Source organism: Malurus melanocephalus, unplaced genomic scaffold (assembly GCF_030028575.1).
Source record: "Malurus melanocephalus ecotype Western Australia unplaced genomic scaffold, MMel_1.1 scaffold_707, whole genome shotgun sequence".
In the NCBI taxonomy this organism is placed as follows: domain Eukaryota; kingdom Metazoa; phylum Chordata; class Aves; order Passeriformes; family Maluridae; genus Malurus; species Malurus melanocephalus.
The window spans coordinates 77,108-84,078 of record NW_026623939.1 but is presented as its reverse complement, the minus strand read 5'-3'; the positions used below and the strand labels follow the sequence as shown (position 1 = coordinate 84,078).

The following is a 6,971-nucleotide window of genomic DNA, read 5'->3' as shown; positions in this document are numbered from 1 at the left end:
CCGCCCTCGGTACGGCACCGCTTTCCGCTTCCCTTGCAGCAGGAAAGGAGCGATTTCTGTGAGAACCCGCGSCGATGCAGTTCTCTCTTCCCACCCKCCCCGCCCTTACAAATACTCAGAAAACAGAAAACAAATACATATCACAGAATCGATTGACCACAGTGTGTCAATCTGGTCCAACCTCCCTGCTCAAGCACATGGTACAGGATTGTGTCCGGACAGTTGTGGAATATCTCCAGTGAGGGAGACTGCTGACAGTCAACACAAAAATAGAAATTTTCAGTTCACCTCCAAGTTACTAAATAGAGCTTAAACACTAGCAAAATAGATAAATAAAAAATTTGCATCCTACACAAAACATAGGATGCCAAATGTATTTGAAACAAGTATATAAATAAATAATGAGGCTTATAATGGCATTTGTGGCAAAGCCATGTAACAAGAGCCAACAGTGCATGCCCTAAGAGAGGTTCAAGCCCATGTCATCTGCAACATTGGGGGCACTTAGTGAGTACAACCACCAGAGAGCCCTTTAGATGACCCTCTAGGACAATAAAGGACTTCCAGCAGGAGGTGGATGCATGCAAATTACTTCTAGGAAAAGTGATATTTCTGTATTAGCTAGGAAGTACATTGTAATGAATATGTATGGTCATTATGGAATTTTGCCYTGTTGTAAAATTTCACTACACACCTAAATTAGGGAGGATACTTTCTGGGTGTCCAGCATGCTCATAATAAAGAACCCCTGCTTTCTAATACTTTAAATTGTGTTARAAAGTTTRTTTTCTRKCTGTTTTCAGTCTCACACCACAGCCTCCCTGGGCAATCTCAGTAAAGAAGTAAAGAAGTTCTTCCTCAGGAGGAASTTCCTGTGCATCACTTTCTGCCCATGTCCTAGTGGCTGGCACAAGTGAGAGGAGCCTGGCTCCATCTTTTTGCCCCCTGCCCCCACTTTTTTTATATCACGGCAAAATGTCAAATTTAATTTTAAAGAGTTGTGCTAAAGCTTTCTCCCTGGCTGGGATACAGAACCTTACCCTGAATCTACTATGTGGGATAGGAGAGCCTGAAGGCCCTAATTACCACCACTGGAAGATTGTTCTAGCACAGCTCCGTTGCAAAAACGCCTGCAAGGGCCTCTGGGATCCTTGCAGGATGCTGACTAGCCACGGAGGAGGTGAGACTGGCAGTCAGCTGAGACCTGATAAGGTGAGACTGAAACTGGGTGCAAAGGGAGATTGTTATCCCTTTCCCGCAGGAGAGGCGGACAGAGCCGCTCTTGTGCTGCAGGAGGGATGGAACGCCACGGAGATGCTGCTGAGGATGCTGCCCACGAGACATTTCCTCACCAGTGCCAGCAGAGCATGCACCAGTTGTCATGAGAGATGGGCAGTGGCTTCCAGAGCTGTGGATTTCCATGTGCTTCCCACTGAGCAGACTGAGACAATTCTTTGTGGTTGATACGGGGCCCAAGGTTTCCAAGAATGCAAGTCCATCACACCTTGAAGTTTGCTGCCATCCTGCCTCACCTCCCTAAGTGCCTGCATGATTGTGTGATTGTGCAGTCCAGCTGGCAAGCTGCTCCACTGAAAGGCAGATCCCCTCTTTGGAAGAATAGGTTCTAAATCTCATAAATGTGACCCAAAGGAAAAGGTGTATCTGAGTATGGGGAGYCTCTATCAGCTCTCATTTAGATTATTTTAAGATTTTCCTTTTCACATTGYCATTGCCACCAGCAAGAAATGAAAGGTTTACTGAAAAAGCACAAAAAAAAATTGCAGAAAACTTTCCAGTGACAGCAGAATTTAAAAAAAAAAACATATCGAAAAAGAAAACAGGTGCAAATTAGAACCAGATCAAACTGTCTATGGACCTTACTCATGAAACCAKATAACAATTGTAGCAAACTACTGTGGGGAAAAACAGATTATTCATTTCTTGAATGATCTAAAAAAAGCCTGTGGACAAGTGCAAGTTACTGAAGGGGCCATGAATTTTACAGTGGGGTTGTATTATCCAGGTATTGTATGAGTACTAAGGAGTGGTTAATAATCTCTGTTAATCTTCAAATCTGAATTTCAGGGGCAAACAGTACATYTGCAACCAAAACCAGGCAGGTCTTGCAGATGCAGGATCCAAAGAGGTTGGTCTAGTGGTAGTGTAACCACTGCTGTCCTCTACATTGCTTCCTAAAACTGTGAATAATGAGGGAAAGTGAAAAAGATGTGATTTAATATTGAAAACCTATAGTACAAAGTCCTTGARGAAAGAGCCCATAGACAGCTCAATACCTAATGGCTTCACACAACAAAACTGCACTCCCTAAACAACCTCACTGTTTCTCTGCATCCCCCCTTTGCTGTGTTTGCCACCTGCAGCCTGAGCCGATGTGTCCTGAATTTGCTCATGACTCCCAAATTAGAGTAAACTTTTTTTCAGTCTGATTTGCAAACCCTTGTTCTCTCCCCATGTCTGCCTCCCCCCCATCATCTTCTCATCTGCCACCGAAAATTGTGACGTTTTGTTCTCCCCCATGTTCCAGTAAACCTGTTCCAGGAAMCCGTGTGACTAATTAAGCAGTTGGGGTGAGCTCAGATGCAAAGAAAAAGCAAGTCAGRTGATGGGCTGCTGCCCATTCTCTCCAGCAAGTGCATTCCATCTCTGCGTGTGTMTGCCCTGCTGCTTCCTAAGGGAAAGGAAAATGCCAGGCTTCTCTGGGCTGCCCGCTCTGGATCCTCACAGCACAACYASATTGGCAAAACCGAGTTTCCTGCTSTGGAAGCAAAAGTGYGGGGGCCTGGTCAGAGGAAAAAAMCCCTCTTCCCTTCTAGAAGAATTTGGCCTGCATGTTTCATCACACAATGGGGTGCCTCTGCTCCTTCAGGCTTTTCGGTATTTTGGGGCTTGTGTATCAGGGGATTTGTGAGAAGAGTCTGCAGCCCACAGCCCTGCTCTCCAGAGGTGGTGCACATCAAAGTGGTGAAAGGGCTAATGGGTGGGGACATCTTCAAAAAGCCATCTGGCAGAGAGRGCAGCTCTGGTTTTCTGTCTTCCTCACACCTAAATGCAACATGAATTTACTTTGCACAGGTCCTGCTGGTTAAGGGGTCTAGTACCATTTCTTGCTTCTTGGAGAAGAGATGTTCTGCTGAGAGTTGCATCTCTTGTCTGTTGGAGAAAGGGCGTTTTGCTGAGCTTAGAACCTGTGAGAACTGAGAAATCCTCCATGGCAGCATCCCATCCCTTACACCAGGGACTTTCCAGCAGTCACAGTGCTTCTAGCAGCAAATKTAACTTCTGATTTTTGCAAGGCTGCTGTTCCCTGCATGACTATAGTGTGTCTATAATGGACTTCACATGTTTACCTTTATCCATGTATCTGGAGGAAGAATTGCTTAATCTCCCAGCAGGAAACCTCAAAGCCTTGCAGAGAAACAACAGAGAGGCTCACTCTTGATACTATGCAGGAGGATTTCATCATAGCTCTGTGTGGGTGGGATGTTCCTACCTGTCTCCYGTCTCTCAGCATCTGCAGACATGCAGTTACTCCACATATCAGACAAAAAAGAAGAGTTTTCCARCTGCAGATCTGATGCTCAATTACAGAATGGAGCCTGACAGCTACTACTACTGGGTATTAATAACTCTGCTTCACTTTATGGCTTTAACAGCTGTAGCAACCAAGATTTATGATGACACATTACGTTCAGCAATGCATCACGTAAGGAAACTAATCTGACAGCGCCAGGTCACTGATCTGACTTACAGGCTTTTAAGTGAGTTTCTTCTGCCAGATTTGCTGCCCTATTTACTGGATAAAAATGAACAACTTGCACTGTTTTAAAATAACTCCATACTTGCCTCTGTTTTGGCAGCTGACAGACTCTTTTCYCTTTGTCACGCTGCCTTTCCAGGAGCCAGCTGATCCTTCTTTATTCCTTCATTCTCATTCTGAAAAACCTTTGAAACGGGTCCAGTGCTGTATATCCTGAATGGGGTACACCCCAGGACAGGGGAGGAAACACTGGAGCCACAAACTTAGATAAGGGTTGGAGCAGCTGTGGGTGAAGGAGGAGATGACAATTGTCCAAGAGCCACGGGTGACTGTGGCTGTCACTGCTGGCTGTCTCGTGGCAGGATTTTATCTKTATCCCAGCCACTCTGAAGTATGTCTTGCAAAGATTGGGATCATCCATTACTTCTYGCTAGACTTAGAATTAGAGCTGGCRTCTGGAAAGTCCTAAATAAAKRCTAAACATTAAGATTGTACCATGGAGCTCTGTCTGGGCCTGTGTCAGCCACCTGGGCAGCCACAGCACCTCAGCAGTAGCCCACAATTTTTAATCACTCGTCTCAGCAGTTGTTTATTTTCATATTTATTTCCACGTTTTCCACCCTCATGGCACTGCAATCCACTGCACAGACACAGGTGGATGAGTAGCAGAAGGCAGCTTTTCCTCAGGGCTAAATGGGCTCATTCTTCCAGGCATTCAGTAGTCAAAGATGCATTCCTCATTATTCTTGCAATTTACCCAGGAGTCTGATCCAGCTGGCTTTAAYAGCATTTCCAATTCCTATCCTAAGAACCCTTTCTGTGGCACCCGTGAAAAGCAATTAAAAAGAACAAGTGTATGGTCAGGACAGTGCACTGAGGAGAGTACAGTGCTTCCCCTGACAAATGCTCAAGGTCTGCAAGTCAGAGGATGAAGAAAACACCCTAAAATAGCATTGAGATACCTTTTTGTGTTTATAAATGTTTTTGTGAAAAAAGAACTTGTAAATAATTAATGTAATTATTAAATAAATTATGAACCTTTGATTAATACTTGGTTAATACTTTAATTTTTGTAATAGCAGTATGTGCTGCAGTTTATCTTTGCCTATATTGGTATCTAATAAATATTCCCAATAGAACATATTTTTCAGTAAGTACTTTAATTGGTCCCCATGTGCAACAGAAAGCATACTGCCCAAAATCATCAGTTATTGTCAAAAGACAGTATTATTTGAGGCAGAAATCTCACTGAAGAAATATTCTTCAGAGGTGTGATCATTCACTGTTTTAATCTCTGAGACTTTTCCTTACAGGWAGCTATGCTTCTCTCATTTGTGCTACTACTTCTCTTTGAGCTCCCTATTTCTCTTTCTAACTTTAGAAACATAGGGAAAAAAAAGTGTTGAGAGATCTGGATCCTAATGATCAGCTCCATATCACCACAAACAATCATATTGCATATTTTTTTTCTAGCTTTATGTTAAACCTAGTTTTATTCCCTTCCCTCCTGCAATGCTCTGAAATTATGATTGTCTCATTGGAGAACACAATGGTAACTTGCCTTGAATCTGATTCTTGTGTCCATGTTATCCTTTAATTTAAATAGGTCATTTTGTTTGCTTTTATTTATCCCAGTGGGACAATATTGATGAAAAATAAATAATTATCTTACTCATCTGTATTCCTGCTCAGCTTTGGCTTTGTTGGGGAAACAAGGCAGGTCTGTTATGTTTGCTAGGCRAAGAGCAGTTTCCTTATACAAGGTCAGCTCTTCTCCATATGTGTGCAGGCTTTAATTCATCTTTCTTGACTGYGTATGGCCAAACAGGATAACAGATGTAATGGTAATTTTTTTTTCCAGTGCTTTGTAAGTGCTTTTTTTAGTTCTACTAGAATTATGTCAGCTGGCTTGTCCTAGGTTAAGTGTTGATTTTTTTCCCCCCTCTTCTACTGAGTCCTTGTTATCCTGACAAAAAGCAGATACTCTTGTRTTCGATGAAACATTGTGTTCTCAGCAGAAATCGTAACTTTTGCCCACAGAATGCACAATCTCACACCCTGCATTATCAAACATCTGCTGATTTTTATGACGCTGCATCTCCAAGTTGATTCCTGTCCGGTCATTCCGTTCTCCTTGTCCGTGTGTGCAGAGCTCCCACAGCTCATCAGCCACAGTTTCCAGTAGCACTCTGTTTTTTCAGTGCTGTAACATCCTTGTGAGCCCATCCTTGGAGGTTCTGGATGAACAGCTTGCTTTGGCTGTTTCTAATGGAGAGTCACAGAGAACTCTTTGACAAAGCTGGATGTCTGGGATCCCTGCTGACAGCTGTTCTGTCTGGGACAAGGTGCCTTCGGGAAAGCGTGTTGTATTTCAGTCAGCTCTTCATGGTAACCCACAGAATCACAGAACCAATTAGGCTGGAAAAGATCTCTSARATCMCCRAGYYCAMCCTATGCCCAAACACCACCATGTCARCTACATAATGGCACTGWGTGCCACATCCAGTCTTTCYTTAAACACCTCCAGGGAYAGTGACTCCATCATCTCTCTGGGCAGCCCATTCCAATGTCTAATCACTCTTTTAGTAAARAATTTTTTCCTAATGGCCAACCTGAACCTGCCACAGCTTAAAACTGTGTCCTGTCCTGTCACAGAAGAGATTGATCCCCGCCTGGCTCAGGGACTTGTAAAGAGTGATAAAGTCTTTCCTGAGCCTCCTTTGCCYCAKGCTAAACAMCCCCAGCTCCCTCAGCCTCTCATCACAGGACTCGTAATCCTGTAACTCCCTATCCTTCACCRTTTTTGCTGCTCTTCTTTGGAGCAGCTCCAGCACCTCAATGTTTCCCTGAACTGAGGAGCTTGAGAAGTTTGTGGGAGCGGGAAGCGAGCGCTGCGTGTGGAGCTCAGCCCCTGAGGCGGCGGGCGAGGCCTCCAGGGCCACAGCCGTCCCCTCCCCGCCCCGAGAGCCGCGGGGGTCCCCGGGCAGAGCTCCCGGAGGCCGGAYCGGCTGCCAGAGCCGCCCCCGCTGCGGAGGGAGGGCCGGGCCGAGCGGGGCGGGCCGGGTCGGGCCGGGGCGGGGCGGCGATCAAGGGCCATAAAGGGCGGCTGCGAGCAGTGAGGAGGTCTGGCGCGGTCACTCGGGGTGTGCGGCGCGGCTGAGGTGAGCGGCGGGACAGGGCTCTTCTCCTCTCT

General features: G+C 45.3%; 1 protein-coding gene across 1 annotated transcript in view; it reads left to right on the top strand.

Moving 5' to 3' along the window:
* Nucleotides 1-6,907: 6,907 nt before the first annotated feature.
* Nucleotides 6,908-6,971, top strand: part of TENT5C (terminal nucleotidyltransferase 5C) — a 7,190-nt gene continuing 7,126 nt past the window's right edge. Inside the window, exon 1 of the mRNA XM_057384412.1 lies at nucleotides 6,908-6,939. The gene's annotated coding sequence lies outside the window, so the exon portion shown is untranslated. The remainder of the gene's footprint in view (nucleotides 6,940-6,971) is intronic.